General features: G+C 34.9%; 1 protein-coding gene across 10 annotated transcripts in view; it reads left to right on the forward strand.

Annotated features, from left to right (window-relative positions):
* Positions 1–18,843, forward strand: part of LOC138715545 (uncharacterized protein CG3556-like) — a 142,771-nt gene that overhangs the window by 113,722 nt on the left and 10,206 nt on the right. For 9 of the 10 annotated variants that reach the window (XR_011336405.1, XR_011336408.1, XR_011336407.1 and 6 more), the window contains one exon: positions 10,913–11,066. The exons of the other annotated variant lie outside the window; for it this stretch is intronic. The gene's annotated coding sequence lies outside the window, so the exon portion shown is untranslated. The remainder of the gene's footprint in view (positions 1–10,912; positions 11,067–18,843) is intronic. 10 annotated transcript variants of the gene reach the window in all.

The raw sequence follows: 18,843 nt of genomic DNA on the forward strand, positions 1-18,843 counted from the left end.
AATAATAATAATAATAATAATATCCCTAAATTATTATTATTAATTATTATTATTATTATTATTATTATTATTATTATTATTATTATTATTATTATTATTATTATTATTATTATTATTGAAATTACAATTTAATGCATTTTGAAGTAAGATTTAGTGGATTGATTAATAGCACTCAACGTAATAAAGTCTCTTTACTTTTTTAGGATAAATAGTAGGTCTACATTTTCTTCATTCCTGTTCGTTTTTATTGTCACTTTGTTCGTCACAATAACACTTGTATAGTATTTAATATTATGAATATCAAGAGGATTGTTAGTTTTGAAAAAAGTAATATAATTATAGAGCATATACTGTAGGTACTTTATTTCTTCAAGTGCAGTAGGCAGGCCTTCGTAAGAAACTTTATTGATGGAATGTAATCCAGTTATATTGGTTTCATAAATCGTATTGTGTCCTTATTATTATTTGTTATAGTAAGGATAAATAATAATTTCACAGTTTATTATATTTTTATGTATTATTAAAGGTCCAGATACTTATATTTGTGATATTTGTAGCTAGAAACTTAATAGCCTGCCAGCTTGAGCTGCCACAGTAATGGTGTCGTGCGCAACGTTGTATTTGACCTGTCCCGTATGGTCTGCGCAGCCACTGGTGTAGGGCCTTGAACTACATATGAAAACAACGAGCATAACAAAATAGGAGCAAAGAGTGTTATGATCATTGGCAAAGAGTATATTCTGTCGTTGCTGCTGCCACCTACAGGCAAATTACTTGAGAAAGGCGTCAAATCAGATAATTTCAAAATATTAGGCATACAAGTTACGAAAAGGAGGACATTTCTCGATTTTTTTAAAATCCGCCCAGACCCCGGACAAAGGTCTAAATAGGAGGATATGTCCAGACAAAAGAGGGCATCTGGTCACCTTAGAAGTACCTACTTATTAAAACCTTTTTTATTAAAAGAGTTGTATTCCAAGTAGAATGTTGAGATACAGTACAGTTGCAATTATTCAAGCCTGTCCAATTCTTTCATTCTTTCTTTTTTTTTAACTCATTTCCCGAATTAAAAAAAAACAATCACAGAGTGATGTACTAATTGAGTAACGAAAATCAACTCTGAAGATATGTATGTATATTTAATGTTTTCAGTTGAATTTCAATTTTAATTTACTTTAGTGTTTGTCAGACTATGATTAAGTACACACTAACATGAATGTTGAAATTGTATGGGGAAGAGAAGATTTTGTCTGTATGGAGCCATACGGCATATGGGTGCCTAAGTTTTGTACGTGGAGATCTGTACAGATCTTAGATCATCTCTTGCTGTTCCTAATGTATTTCGTTTGATGTTCATTTGATATTCATAAACAAAAATTGTCCACCTCTGCAGCACTGGAATCCAAAATTATATAAAATAATGTTTGAAAAACAAGAAGTGCTGCAAATACACATTCCAAGATTCATCGAGACAAGTGTGCATTTACAGTGGGACTACATGGTGTATTCTTTAAGTCAAGCTTGTTTTACAATTAAAATGTAAAGCAAAACAATTTCTTTACTTCTTCTTTATTATTAAAAAAAAATCATTAAATAACAGTCGGAGAGATTGAGAGAGGAGAATAAAATATATTTCAAGGGAAAAAACAAGGGGTGGGGCGTATGGCCAATAGAAAAATTACCATGACAGCACTGGTTGTATCTAGGCCTACTTTCTTTCCTTGTCCAGTATTTGTAGTTTATTACTGCTCTTAGAAATTATACTTCTATCAATTCAGTCTTGCATAATTGAGTCTTTTTCTAAATTCAGTTTTCGAAACCATAATAATGACCAATAAGGAAAATATAGACGTTGTGTAGAGGACTGATCAACCCCTCACTTTAACCCTACAGTAGTTGCTTAAGTTGCTGTCACATAGTAGTCGCTGTGGACTGGCACTGCACAAGCAAATAAAAGGGTTTAAATTTATTTACAGTCATAAAGAAGTTATGGACAAACATTTTTGTGGAAAATATATAACTATGTGGATGATAAGAGACAAGACGCTTCGTATAATATTGCTTGCACCCATGTAACCAAAACATTTTTACATGCTTCTCGAGTTTCATCTTTGTCGCCAGCGCATGGGAGTTATAATATAAATATGTATATATTGTATTAACAGACAAGGAATACTAAACAGATGAACGAAATATATAGAAAAGTTATATGAGACAAGGAACTGTCCAGATGACTTAGCTATAGAAGATGAAGAAGCCGTATCAAAAGACGAAAAGGATTTTCTATTTTAAACGAAGAAGTTGAACTAGCGCTTAAGAAAATGAAGAATGGGAAACCAACAGGAGTTGATGGAATCCCCATTGAATTAGTGAAATCCTTGGGTGAACACAAGAAGCAAATTCTGTCATTATGCAACGAAATATATGAGAAAGGCAAATGGCCTGAACACTTTACAGAGACATTGTTGATACCAATATCAAAGAAAAATAATGCCAAGAAATGTAAGGAGTTCAGGACTATCAGTCTAATATCGCACTCGACGAAGATTCTCTTTCAAATACTGAATCGACATTTATATTCTAAGATGGAAGAACAGTTGGAAGAAGAGCAGTTTAGCTTCAGGAAGAGAAAAGTATGAGAGATGCAATTGGACTGCTAATGGACAATCGGTGAAAGATACCTAGAGAAGAATAAAGAAGTGTATATAGTGTTTGTGGGCCTAGGAAAGGATTTTGACAGAGCGGATTGGAATAAACTGATGGGGATCCTAAAGAAAATTGGCGTGGATTGGAAAGAGAGAAGGCTGTTCAGTAATCTTTATGAAACAATGAGTGAAAGTCAGGATAGGAGAAGAAATGTCAGAAAGAAGTTAAATTGGGAGAGGAGTACGTCAAGGATGCCCTTTATCACCTACCGTGTTCAACATCTACTTGGAGGATTTAGTAAAAAATTGTTTTCAGAACATGGGAGGAGTGATAGTAGGAGGAAGAAGAATAAAGTGCATAAGATTTGCTTATGATATGGCATTGTTAGTAGAAGAGGAGATGATACTAAAGGATATGCTACTGGAGCTAAATGACAACTATGAACAGTATTGGATGAAGATAAATGCAAATAAGACGAAAAGCATGGTCACAGGAAGAAAAATACAGAAGATAAACTTGCGAATTCTAAATGAGACAGTAGAGCAAATGGACAGCTTCAAATACTTGGGCTGTACTATAAGCAGTAACATGAGTTACTGCCAGAAAGTGAAAAAGAGGATAGCAATGGCCAGGGAAGTTTTTAATAGAAAAAGGAGCATCTTCTACGGACCTCTGAAGAAAAAACTAAGGAAGAGACTATGAAGTGCTTTGTGTGGAGTGTAGCGTTGTTTGGGGAAGAAACATGGACATTACGACGAAGTGAAGAGAAGCGAATAGTAGCATTTGAAATGTGGATATGGAGAAGAATGGAACGCGTGATGTGGACAGACAGAATAAGAAATGAAGCGTGTTGGAAAGTGTGGGTGAAGAAAGAATGATCTTGAAACTGACCAGGAATTGGTTGAGTCACTGGTTGAGAAGAAACTGCCTACTGAAGGATGCACTGGAAGGAATGGTGAACAGGAGAAGAGTTCGGAGTAGAAGAAGATATCAGATGATAGACGACATTAAGATATATGGATCATATGAGGAAACAAAGAGGAAGACAGAAAATAGGAAAGACTGGAGAAAGCTGGGTTTACAGTGAAAGACCTGTCCTTGGACAGAACACTAAATGAATAAATGAATATTAGATTATATTAAATCTTTATTAGCCAATAAAATTACAAGCATACTAACTTGATTAGTGAGGACTAACTGCTGCAGATTTAACTGACATTACAGGTCACTGTGGACTCTTGTTCCTCAACTGTTAACAACTGATAAGCAAATGCGAGTTCAGAGCTTAAAATTTGTGTCAATAATGAGAAGTCTTTTGTTGAAAGCTAAGAAAATTGGGAAGAAACTGGGATGACAGGTACACAGGAAAACCATATTAATAGTTCTCAGTGGAGCAACAATCCGTACACAACCACAGGAAGGTTAAAAAAAAAACATGTTGTTGTTTTCTAATGCCAGGCGTTTGACAATAAAGTCATTTGACCTCTTGCACTCCAATATTTTTCAAAGACATTATCATGGTCGGCCACTGAAGCACAGATTTTGAGGGTAAAAATAGCAAGTTGTAGCCGATTTAAGTGAACATCATATTTTAACGTTTTGGTGGCTACTTCATTCACACACAACCCCCAGAATATCTGGAGGACCACACCTGCTGTTGGTCGACGGGTCCACTGGACCTAGCTGGGAGATCTTAAAAAAAAAAAAGACATGTTGAAGACCTTAAATAGAAAGTGAGAAAAGTAAAGTTAGCAATTTGGAAGCATGATTTAAACTTCGGTCCCTTAGGTCACATTGTTGGGGACCCTCCTGTACTTATGAATTGTATTTTATTTTAATGGTTACAAGATGGATGACACACAGTTATATCATTCAGCTGGTTCCCCTGAACTGCTTGTTAAATTTGTCGCAGTTCGTAGAACCAGTTGCTAATTTTTTAAAGTGAAAATGTAAGTGAAAGGAAGAACATTAATTCAACAAGAAATTCTCCAGCTTTTAATATTGCAGTAAACATAATGACAATACAGCTCGAAGTGATCATATTATTATATTATTGCTTCCTGCCAAAATATACAGGCAATCAGAACAGGAATATGGTAATTATGCCTGCAACCTTGAAACCCATCTGCGATTACGTCAATTGTCCTCTACCCCTTCCTCTTTAATGCTAATAGTGCATATAGAACAATGAAATGTAGTGTTCAAAAACATAATTTAGCGAAATTCGGAGGAAACAACTTTGCTTATGTACGCAGATGATATGGATCTTGTATCGCCACATAAACAAGATCTTTAAAGAGCCTTGAATGCTTTGACAGAATGGTAGACAAAAATCATTTATGCATTAATGAAAGAAAGACAGTCCAGATGGTCTTTAGAAGAGGAGGCTGACTTGCAAAAGAAGACTCAATAATGCGCTAGTATCAACCGCTTGAGATTGTCAACTCCTTCAAGTACATAGGGATCACCCTACAACCAACAACAACGTCATACTGCATTCATATACAGGATAGAACTGCAGTAGCAACAAAAGCTATGTTCGAAATAAAGACCATCACATGCCCTCATTGGACACTGCCACTGTACTTTTCTACTGTAAAATTGTCCCTATACTGATAATCAGTTACAGACTAGAATTAATTGGTATAAACTAAGTCTCAAAGACCTAGTCACTATTGAGGAAGTGAAACCTTGGTATCTTGAAATGTAGGCTACACTTTTCCGGCTGATTTCCGAACTGGCCAAGGAAACTTTTCTGCTTGAAGACCTCAGGATGCGACTCTCACCACCCTCTACCATCCACTCATCAGACCATCTATATATATAATTTGAACTGGTAATGGAAATTATGGGAAAACGGCTGAACGAATTTTAATAAATGATCCCTCATTTTGAAGTTTGGAATCCAAAGTTTTTCAGAAAAATAGTTGTTTTCAGTGAAATGTCAATTTTCCTACATCATTTTCCTATTTTCCAAAATCCATCTGTCACCAGTTTTCGAGAAATAATGGCTTTTCAGAATGAAACAAAACACAAACACACTACAATAAACAATATCATATGAAGGCTACGACCTGCAGGATTGCTGACATATTTAGAGTTCAGATGGCTCAGATTCTCTGACATCATAAATTTGTCGACCTTCATTTGTGTAACTTTTTTAGAACGTTTCTGTAATATTGGTTACTGAAAACTTCAAGACTTGCTAAAAAGAATTTATAGGTCAGATTCTCTGGTGTGTAATTTTCTGAGTACATCTGTCTGTGTATTGGATATTAAAAACTACAAAACTTAAGAATGTTTGATGACATTATTACCATTAAAATGATATAGGAGAATGGAGAAAGTTACACAATGCAGAACTACATGCATTGTATTCTTCACCTAACTTAATTAGGAACATTAAATCCAGACGTTTGAGATGGCAGCGCATGTAGCACATATGGGTTAATCTAGAAATGGATATAGAGTGTTAGTTGGAAGACCTAAAGGGAAAAGACCTTGAGCTAGACAGACGTAGATGGAAGGATAATATTAAAATGGATTTGAGAGAGGTGGGACATGATGGTAGAGACTGAATTAATCTTGCTCAGGATAGGGACCGATAGTGGGCTTATGTGAGGGCAGCAGTGAACCTGCGGGTTCCTTAAAAGCTATTTGTAAGTAAGTGATATAAGATATTTATATGTGTGATTCTCTTCAGTATTATCTGGAGGAAGCACAAAAATTATAATGTCTAAGGAAAGACAAAATGTATTACTTACTGATAAAGTAAGAGGCTTACAAAATGTTGTAGTGTCCCGATCACTTTAGCAAGATCTCTTAGCAGGATAAAATGATTCTACCCTCTACATTTCAAGGTAGTTCACGAAACATGCAGCAACTATAACAAGACGCTATGTCTATTGTTGGAAATCATGGCAAACCGGATATTTTCTTAACTCTCACCTACAATCCGCAATGACCTCAAATAGCTACTGCTTCACTCCCACATGAAAAACGGACTGATTGTCCTGACATTGTTACTTGCGTTTTCGCATTGAAACTCAGGAACTGAAGATGTATAGGTTCAATAAAAAGTATTTAGCAAAAAGAAAACCATTCAGAGGGGTATGGAAGCAAATAATAACTACCAAAATGTTTGGTATTCTTCATTGGAAATAAATTTTAAAAGTTTTAATTTGAACTTCTAATGAACTTAGTTTGCAGTATTTGCTGCACAAGCCACTAGTCTACTAGAAAGACGCCTGAAAAGAGAAGAGAGATGTTCACACTTCTACTGCACTGATAATATGATGAATAGAGTATGGACACAACTAAATTAAGATCTACGACATATTCTTACAAGCTTAGCAGTTCATGGTTACCACCACAAAATATACAAATCAACCTGTTATTATACACCTGATGATGACTGTGTGTGTGTTCTTTATGTGAATCACATTGCGACACATACCACATAACAAAATTCAGAAATTGGTCTGTTTCTATAAAAGAATATAGCAAAATGGAAACATTCAACAATTTGCATGTTAGTGCGCTCTTCCTCTTATTAAAAACATAACTGAAAAAATATTTAGACTTTCTACTACAAAATACAGAGTCTTTCATAAGTAATGAGTCTACTGAAAAATCAACTGTTTTGGATAATTTTTTGAAATGATGTTCATCGTCACGAGAAAGAACCCTTCCAGTGCCGTACAGTCGATTTGAAAACGAACACCCCCTCCCCCCGCCGCCAGAGGAAGCTACTTATCCATGTGTAATGTACATTTGATGCCAACTTAAAATGACCTGGAGCATGGCCTTCTATATGCCAAGGATAATGACACACAGCCATGCCTATACACATTGTTGTGATAGACTGGAATGATAGAATGCCACTCAGCCGCTTAACATTATTGCAGATGAGAAAAATTGCTGCTGGTTTGAACTTGGAAACAGTATCGCTCAAATTAAGCATTTACTCTGTAGACGAAGTGTTTCCAGGCAGGTGGATCAGCCAAACAACCTCAGTCTGTTGGCCTCCGCGATCACCTGATTTAACTGCCTTGGACTTCTTTTGCTGGGGATTCATCAAGGATCTATCTATGCGACTAAGCCAAGCACCATTCCTGAATTAATGGAACGAATTGAACACACGATACAAATGGTTACACATGACATGTTCACCGGAGTCCATGAAGAGTTGATACGTCGCTTACATTTGTGCATTCAGCGAACGGAAGATAGTTTGAAAATTGTACACCATAATTTGTGAACAATTGAAACAGGTTTTACATTTATGTGTTTTAATCAATGTTCAAAACACTAACCATTCTTTCATTTAATAGCTCTGGCAGCGAGGGGAGGGTGTGTTTGTTTCCAAATCGATGTACGGCATGGGGAAGGGTTTTTTCTTGTGAGGATGAAATCATTCCAAAAAAATTATCCAAAATAATTAATTTTTCGATAGACTCGTTACTTATGAAAGACGCTGTACACTATTAAGTACATAAATAAGATACCGTCATTTCCCATAACTATAGTCCTGGAACACAACTATGGTCCATTCAAATTTTGTACTTCATAACATAGTACCTCGTTCATCTATATTTTTTTTCTATACTATAGTTTGAAGTCAAGTCACTGCAGCTATCTACAAACGGTCTGTGTTACTTCTACAATGTTCTTTGAATAGTTGTATCATGTAACATAGTTGTGTTCCAGGACCATAGTTATGGGAAATGACGGTACTTAATTTTCCTGTTTTTACACTTGTCCTACAATTTTTAATTCCATTTTTATGAAATAAATTAGAGTAGAACTTGGTTATAACGACATCCAAGGGACCTTGAAAATTATGTTGTTATAAACGAGTGTCGTAGTAACCGAGATTCGTATTATCAATCTAGTGAGGTGGAAAATGAAAAATAACAAACTTAATTAGACTTATTTTGGATTTATGTATTGACTTTTAAGCATACCATGAACACAATAAAATACATGTACAATTATAAATACAGTATTCTGTGTTAAAACAGTTTGTTCAGTACTCACCAAACTACTTTACTTACAAGTGAAGTAATCAGTCATTTTACTCTGTTGTCTTCTACTTGCCCAATACACACTTTCTAGGGCTAAATTACGTTCTATGTTCATAATTTCAGTTGCAATTTCACTGCTCCCTTCCCTAGCTTCATAGAACATGGTCATAATTCTAATGACTTCTAAAGTGTCACTCACTTCTTTTAGTGGCCATACTGCTTTAAAATGCATGCACTTCGTGAAAACTTCCTATTGAAACGGATCTAATACCGAATGAATTCGGGCAGGTTACAATGGGATGGGGAATCCGCCTGCATTCTAGAGGTCTATGACAGAAGGAGACTGTAAAGAATCTGTCAGGGTCAGATTTCAACAAAATATTTCTTAAAATACTTTGGTTCTCAGAAAATCTTATTCCAAACAGAGGTTGAAAATGACGTTATATGCGAGGTAGACACATATGCGTTTGTCATATTAAGCAAGGTAGGAAAGCATATGTCTTATGGGGAATTAGTTGGGACCACAGAATATTTGACGTTATAGGCGAGGTGTCGCACAAAACGAGGTCGCTATAACCAAGTTCTACTGTACTTTTTTCATCAAGTGTATGGTATTGGCAATACTGAAGCTTATGTTTGAATCTCTTTTCTCTTATTTGCAGAGAGCAATTAGTATAGTGCTGTAGTGCAATGAAACGTCAAAACATTTGATCAAGTTTTTTTTTCAGTAGTGGCGGTAGAAATAACACTGAAAAAAGTAAACTAGATGATAGAGTGGTTGATGTTTGGGAAAGTGAAAAGTTAGAGGGTGTAAGTGCATTTTCAGATGTTTCAAACAATTTGTCAGTGTGGTCAGATATTCAAAGCTAATTGATATTGCAAATATTCTATATTTCTCTTCTCTCAATATTTGTGAGTTTTTAAATAACTCTGCACTAGTGGTGGGCAAAATGAACGCAACCCACAAGACAGGATTTAAATGGAAACTTTTACATACTGTGGGAGGGGTTGCGCTCTACAGTGCAGTGACAGATTTACAGACAGTTGTGCCACTACACTCCTACCTACCATATGTAATTAGAATAGTCCATTCACGTGATATTTAAGCAATTTCTTCGCAATTGGGATTTATATCTGTGCATGCTATTTTCAGTTGCGCAAGAAGATGAGCATCAGTTAAGCGGGATCTGTGGCTGGACTTTATAAATTTCATTTTAGAAAATAGCTGTTCGCACTGGTAGGTTGATGAATACATACCGTCATTTCCCATAACTATGGTCCTGGAACACAACTATGGTCCACGCTACAACCATTCAAAGATCATTGTAGAATTAACATAGACTGTTCGCAGATAGCTGCAGTGACTTGAATTCAAACTACAGTACAGCAAGAATATAGATAAACGAGGTACTACGTTATGGAGTAGAAAATTTGAATAGTTGTATCGTGGACAATAGTTATGATCCAGGACCATATTTATGGGAAATGACGGTACTCATTATTTTTGAAGCAAACTGTCTAAGCAGTGGATATGTAGTACTGGACATCTTTTAAAAAATTTTAGCTCCCAGTAGACCTTCACATCCTGCTTTCAAGAAGCCATCATTCTGCAAATCCAGTACCTCTAACTGCAATTCTGGGATAAAATTTTCAATTTAAATATGAAAAGGAGTGGCAAAAATATTGAAATCTTTCTCTATCCTTTGAAAATCACTGAATCTGTGTTCTTTGAACTCGTATAACAGGTGATCTATTTTAAGAATGTACATATTTAAGTTCGCGTCCTGAATATTTGTAACTAATCCTAAATGTGAGAAATGAAAGAACCGCCTTTCTTGTAAGTGTGATATCCTCTCGATTCATATGATTCTGCGAAAGACATTGTATCACTAATGAAGCTCCGAAGTACAGCAGTCCAGTATAATCCGCCACATACACGCGCAGTGTTTTCATGGAGTGGGGGAAGGAGAAGGTAGGGGGTAAGTTTGATGCTTTGCTGAGGTCTGACGTCACTGCGGCAATGCCGCAGGAATGCCCACCATTGCTCTACACATACTTCTTCAACAGCATGCTGCTGTGCAGTTTCTCTTTATTTATAGCTGCTTATTGTTACCTTACTTAACATATTTGATATTAAAATTATGAAATTTGGGTCATTAGCGAAAAAACTGTGTGTTGGAAAATTAGAACGCCACCACTGATTACACATAAAATAGCTTCCTGCACAATTCTTTTTGCAGATTTGAGGCAACAGAGTGGCCCAATGGACATTATGTACACACCATAGCAGGCTACAAGGAGGAGCCATCTTGTTATCATTATTGGCTGCTGTATCAGGTCCCACACTGCCTGAACCAGCCAGTCCTCCTGGAAATAATTTTGTCACACCAGTCGGTAAGTTGAATTACTGTTAAACTGATGCTCAGATATAGCTCGCGCAAGGAACGATTGCCGAAAAGCAATGGTGGCGTTGCTGTCTGTTTTGACATGTGTATGTAAGCACGCCAAGGGGGCGAGAGGTGCAAGCCGATGGAAGTACTGTCTCTTGATGAACAGATGAGGACATCGCTGTGGAAATTGTGGCAAGAGAAAAATTCGAAGCTAATTAAACGTGCAACATATGTTTACGAATGAAATAATAATACCTTGCGATACAAGACACCTATTCACATGCAATGGAACAAACTAAAGTCGTAATGTAACTATCACAACGCAAGACTGATTTTATCAATGTCATTTCTCTTTCGACTGTACTCTTGGATATCACTCAAGCTATCTTGTGACCTTTCCTGTCACCTGCTTTTCCTTACTGCATTGTTTGATTCTCATTCCTTCTATCGGTATCCCTGCTTGTGAGATCTATAGTACCGGTACATATAACTATCGTGCACGTATTTAGGAATGGTAGCAGGAAGACCATATCGATTTCAGTTTGTAGGTTATGGTTTTGAATATTTGAGAGAAAACGAACCTGTTTCATTCATTATACATGCTCTGAAACCTGGCATCAATAAACTTTGTTCTTATAACTCCATTCACATCATTTTTGGCATATTCATTCATTCATAGTGTTCTGCCCAAGGGCAGGTCTTTCACTGCAAACCCAGGATTCTCCAGTCTTCCTATTTTCTGCTTTCCTCTTTGTCTCCTCATATGATCCATATAGCTTAATGTCTTTTATCATCTGATATCTTCTTCTGCTCTGAACTCCTCCCATTCACCATTCCTTCCAGTACATCCTTCAGTAGGCAGTTTCTTCTCATCCAGTGACCCAGCCAATTTCTTTTCTTCTTTCTTATCAGTTTCAGAATCATTCTTTCTTCATTCACTCTTTCCAACACAGCTTCGTTTCTTACTCTATCCATTTCACATGCTCCATCCTTCTCCATATCCACATTTCAAATGCTTCTATTCGCTTCTCTTCACTTCGGCATAATGTCCATGTTTCTGCTCCCATATATGTTTCTGCTACACTCCGCACAAAGCACTTCACTTCCAGAGATCCACAGAAGATGCTCCTTTCTCTATTAAAAGCTTCCTTTGCCATTGTTATTCTCCTTTTAACTTTTAGCACATTTTATTTCTAAATATTTCTTCGCAATTAGGTCGTTACAACAGTTTCTCAACAGCAATATCTTAAAGACAATATATTTTGTCTATTTTCATTCCATTATGTCCTACGGAATAATATTTTTTTGGGGAAATTCAGCAGATAGTAAAACTATAGCCTTTTCTTATTACCAAAAAGAGCAATTAGAATAGATAATAATTGGAACAAAGGCTAGAGAATCATATAGACCTTTTTTTTTTAATTAGAGATTCTGACCTTAACAAATCAGTTGAGGCGTTCAGAGCTAAAGTGAATCAAATCACAAATTTTCATAAATTGAGTTTAATTCATTTTCTGATTATCTGAAGTTGGATATTTTCCGAGGAGTAATGGATCAAGTCTTAATTCCAGTTACTTTTGGTCAAATTATTTTTTCACGATGTTCTGAGCCATAGTGGATCAAGTCAACAAAGCGTTGCATCAATTAACATCACAATTGTTTATGTTTTATAAATCTAGAATTTGAGAATGAAGCAAAAAAAATTATTGCTAGTCAAATTAGATAATCCACTAGAGCAAGTTAACTTTAAGTCCTATTATCTCAAAACTACATCTCATGGGCTTGATTCACTTTAGCCCTGAACGCCTTATATATACTTCTTAATAAATTTCCTCTTATGTAATAAAGAAAATTTTCCAACTAATCCAGCCATATATAGTATAAATACTCGCAGAAAGAATGATTTTCATATGCCATCATATTTATAATGCTATGAAAGGGGAGTACTGGTATGTTACATGGCAGTAAAAATTTTCAATAGTCTTCCTGAAGACATTAATGGCCAGTTTTTCCAAGTAATGTTTAATTTGGCTTAACAAATGTTAAATTAACAGCTGGTTTATTTTTAACGTTTTGTTAAGATGTTTTCCATTTTTCCAACATAATTTTGTTTAAAATAACCAACACTTAACTTTAACTGTCGTTAATACTATTCTAACTACTCAACAGCGGTTGGTAATGATTTTGCATATATAAGACAATTTCTTATTGGCTGATATTATTATTTAAATTCTGTACTGTAGAGTAAGTCATGAAACATGTGTAAAATCGTAACCTATTACAGTAGCCATGATTCATACAGTACAGAGAATTGATAAATGAAAGTTGCATTGACTGCTATTGAATAATAATAATTATTACGTATGGTTACATTTTATAATGCTAAATATGAATTTCTGTTTAGAAAAATCTCAGCATTATGACCACCAGGTGACAATAATTACACGAATGTGTGTGAAGTCAACTGTACAGAAAACCCCGAGGAGAATTCCGTATTATGTAAAATTCTCTAATTTAGGTTCATGTAGGCCTATAAATTATATGTAATTTCATCCTAAAGGAGCAATTGCTGCTGAAACATTTTATTATTTACTCACTGCGTATTTTGAAGCACTATTGACATCGGCTATAGTTGAAGAGCTAGTAACATAGAATCTAGAGTTAATAGTAGCTAGTGAATTGGAACAAGTGGCCTATTTCAACTAGTTAACATACAACTGAGTTTTATTTTAAGACATGAAAGTGATTATTATAACTACATACCGGTACTTAAGAAATATTAGTAAATTAATACATAATGTGCATTCAAACATAACAAAACTTAATTGGTATATTAACTTTCATTTATTAGAATTATATTATAGCTAGCGATAAGATATGTTTGCACTGGCTTTAAAACAGAAGCGAAAGAGCTGGATTCTTGGAATTTATAATCGTCTTCTTTCCGATGGAAATTAAATTTTCCAGCAGGATAATCACCCCACGCACACTGCCATAAACGTTCAAAGACGGTTCACGGAAAAGCATGAAAAAGAGGCGGATTGACAAATATGGAGACATCCCACCTCAAAATCCAGATCAGTTCTGGGATTAAGTTCTGGTTACCTGGGAAGATTTCGCTAAGGACCAGAACTATTTCCGCGATCTGGTGGACTCAATGCCCCGAAAATGCCAGGCAGTGATAGACGCCGATGGCATGTGGACAATGTATTAGATCCACATGTGTATTTCTTTTATTTTTCTTTAATTTGTTTGTTTATCTTTGTTTTATTTCGGGAAGAAAATTGATCTCCCAAGAGTTTTTTTAAATTCTCCTAGTGGAGCCAGAGTTGCGAAATAATAAGTTCCACTACACAAAATTATAAAAATGAAGAAAGGTAACATGTATAAAAATTAGTTACCGGTACGTTTAAAAAAAAAAAAAGTTATCGCCGAGAACCAAACACGAGCCCCTGGGAAGACAAGCCAATACGCTACTGACTATTCTACCGGGGTGTCATGACGGAACCAGCGCGACGAGGTATATATAGCTGCTAGACTTGAAGTCTACGGACACAGCTCACATACAAACATAATCGTGTAAATATTTCAATGTTAAGTACTAGTTAATGTTTCATTTGGACTGATTTACTGAAGCTTGATGAAACCGGCCCTTACTCTAAACATTCCTCAAAGAGAAACACAACATGTTATTTTCACAACTTTTGTCTGAACAGCTGTGGTGTTATCCGCCATGTTTAACTGTTTGTTAAATGAGTTAACGGCCTGAAATCCTACATTTAAAGTTAACAAACGGTTAAGAATCTGTTAAGCCAAACTGGTGTTGAACAAATGGAAAAACTGTATTTAACAAACTGTTGAAGGTTTAACAGTCGTTAAGTCTTCTAACAATACTTGGACAAACCGGTCATAAGAATCATAACCAAAAACCCTGAATTATTTAAGGTAAAACTAAAAAATTACTTAATATCTCACACTTTCTATTCTCTAGATGAATTCTTGACATTTCACAGTACTGTGTAAATATTTAATATTATTAAATGGTAAACAAATTGCATTGTATAATACGTTATTGTTATTAAGGTTTTAATTTTGTATATATTTCATATTAGCATCCATCCAGAAACCTAGTAATCTTACAGCCACTTCAGGTTCAATGTCAGTCCTAATGCTAAAACCCATTATTTCCATAGAAGTGTGCTACTCATAACAAAATCACCATTAACAACTTTCAAAACGGTAGTGTCGTCTGCTAAGATAAAAATTTTCCCTGGAATGCAGCTGGTAAATCATTGACATCAACAATAAAAAGAAACGGACACAAAATTGAGCCTTGAGCAACTCCAACATTAAGAGTAGGCCTAAACTGGGAAGGTATTTTCTCCTCAAGTTCAACAACTTACTGCCTATTCGTAAGATAACAAAGATTCTATTAAAGAAATCTCGTTTCCTTTTTACCATAAAATTTAAGTTTCTTCAGCAATAATCTCTATCATGAATAGAGACAGTCAAAATTCTTGAATAAAAGGGGCTAAAATTCTTGATTGAAAACGATACAAATTCTTGAGTAAACCTGAAATTTTCACACTGTTTTATTAAATTATTATGTTGTTTAAGATAATTGACAATTATAATGATATATTCAAAGCTTTACGATGACAACAATTCTAAGATACGTAACATTATTTAACATTCAAAGTTGTATGCAAACAACAGTTCTAAGTTTGTCGTTGTAAGGTTTGTTCTTCTATTTGTTAGCACATACGAGAACTGTGAAAAAAAAATTCACAGTCAGCATTGGAAACTGGAACCCATATAGCTTGGAGTGCTCCATCTATAAAATCACTGTGATCTTCACGTAATGACAGCAAACCTCTCGCACTGAAAGTCCAGGACTATTTTTAACTATGTGCATTTTTCAAATAGAACTTCTAAAATTTCCAAATTTAGATCATGTATTTATTAATTGCTAAAAAATTGCTTCTTTTTGCGAATAAAGACAGAAAATATGCTAAATTCGCGATTCATAGGATTTTTACGATTTTTCGCGAGTTGAAACAAGTAATTATGTGATATTTTTTATGTGAACCATGTTTTAAACTATGTTTATTTGATTTTTAGGTTTTTCGCGATATTGCAAGTCACGAATTTTGACTGTCTCTATTCATGAGGCAAGCGATCAAATGCCTTACACAAATCACATAAACAAGTCAGCAAATTCTGTTTTAATTCAAGGATACCGGTATTGAAAACCTATAGAACAACATTTTCTACCATTAAGGTAGTTGATTTACCATGCTAAATCTGCCTAAAACCAACGTATTGCTCATGAAGCAAATTATTTTCTTCAAAATATGTAAAAACTCTCTATTCATGACATCCTCTAATACTTTAGATAATTGTTCAAATTATACTTAAGTAAATAAGGATATTATAATGTATCGGGTACCCGTATACTCAGATACAATAGTAATATAACTTCAAAACTGATAAAATTCAATTCTGTTACAGTAAATTTGCCAGTACAGTACTTAACTGAAGTGTATATATTATTTTAATTGTCTAATAGAGTTTGAATTGAAATTCTAACCAAAATTATTTACAGACATACTGCTGCAAAATTCTTCATAAATGTGTTCGAAATGTTGTTGTTGTTGTTTTCTAATGCCAGGCGTTTGACAATAAAGTCATTTGACCTCTTGCACTCCAATATTTTTCAAAGATATTATCATGACCAGCTACTGAAGCACAGATTTATGTGTTCGAAATAACATAAACACAAAGTTTTAATCAGCGAAAAGCCCAATGTTCAATGTAACAAATTGCCTACAGTAGATAGAACTGAAGAAACATAAGAACACCCTAATTTCTTCAGAGCTTGTGAAAAGTGACCGAGTATAGTTTGAAAAGCTTTAACTCTGCAACAGGCTATTTAGCATCAGTATTACACTGTGGAAACATGCTTACGTATAGTTTATTTTGACAAATTAGATTTCGTTATTAGAAAACTGACCATATTTGATAGTACGAAAAATTGAAATTACTTCAGACTTCGTTAATAATGGCATTGCTTCCTTATCACTCACTGTTTTGTTTTGGGAATGCGTTCTTCTTCTTCTTTTTCTTCTTATTCTTCTTCTGCCTGATAAGTGTTAGGCCACAAGGCCTGTTACGGTCTCACATAAAATTTTCAGGCCATCTCTTAGCAGGACGACTCACAGATCTTTGGCCATGTGGTACATAATCATAAATTGCCTTTGGGAGACTATCATTCTTTCCAAATGATGTTTCCAATTAGAGTGATATTGAACAATGTAATCTAAATCTGGTTGAGTTTTTAGTTCCTTTAAAATTTCACAATTTCTTTTCAGATCCCACTTAGTGTAGCCCGCTGTTCTTCGCTTGAATCACATTTCACAAGCCGTTATACTGCTTTTATCTGCTTTCCTCAGTGTCCATGCTTCGCTGCCATAGCTGAGCATCAGTTGCCAATGTGTTGTAGAGATGTATGCGGGTGTGTTTCTAAACCAAGGATGGTTTCATCACACTATTTATAATGCCCATAGCTCTTGTGTATTTATTAATTTTCTGTGATATGTCCAATTCTTCAAAAATGGAAAGATTGTAACCTAAATATGGGAAACTATTACATCTTTCTAATGTTTTATTATCGAGACAAATTTTACTTTGTATTGGGTATTTTCCACAGAATGCCATAATTTTTGTTTTATCTGTTGAAATTTCCATATTGTATGTGGCTGCTACTTACTGCAAATTATATATTGACCTTTGGAGGTCGTCTTCTGAAAGTGCTAATAATACCAAATCATCTGCAAAGAGAATTGAATCCAATTTAAGGTGTCTGTTAATTTGTATATATCCATGGCGAGTTTGCTTCCACTCTTTAATTATTTGGTTCATATAAATAATAAAGAGAATGCGTTCTATCATTGTAAATGTAGAATAATTGAACATAAATGCTGAGTGGGGCAGATAAAAGTAGCCCACCTTCCATTTGAATGAGAATGCGATATTTTGACTGCTTGAAATTCCATTATTGTATTCTATTGTATCATAACGAAATGGGTAAACAGCTACAATAATAGACAATTTTATGCAATAATCGATTGTTGACATTCTTCCTGGCAGTATTTCATCAATAGTTATTAGTCGAATTACTCTGTCTGTTCGCATTCTGCAAAATGATTTACTCGATACAAGAAGAAGTGGAAATTATGGAAGCTTATGTGAGAACAGGTTCGATGAAGGAAACCTACGAAATTTTCAGGGACAAGTTTTCTGGATAGAGGACAACCAGCAATGAGAGCAATAGAGGGTTTGGTAAAAAGTGGCTGTAAGATCTATTCAAAATGTGAAAAGATAAAGTGTTACTTCAGTTCGCGCACCAGAAGTTATTGAGGGCATCCGCCAGAGGATTATTGCATAAAATTGTCCATTGTTGTAGTTGTTTACTCATTTCATTATGATACGATAGAATACGATAATAGAATTTCAAGCTGTCAAAATATCGTATTTACATTCAAATGGGAGACAGGCTACTTTTATCTGTGCCACACTATACATTTTGCTGTATAATCATCACTAGAGACCAGATTCTTATGTAATTACATATTGCATTCCTTTACTTGTAGACTACTGAAAATGACGAATGTTGGCGATTTGTGGTTCTGATCTAGTTATAGTTGAGTTTCATTGTACATATTTTTACATATTCTTAGTAATATTACATATTTTATATATAATGCAAAGAATGTAACATT

This window comes from Periplaneta americana, chromosome 15 (genome assembly GCF_040183065.1).
Source record: "Periplaneta americana isolate PAMFEO1 chromosome 15, P.americana_PAMFEO1_priV1, whole genome shotgun sequence".
NCBI classification, from domain to species: Eukaryota; Metazoa; Arthropoda; class Insecta; order Blattodea; family Blattidae; genus Periplaneta; species Periplaneta americana.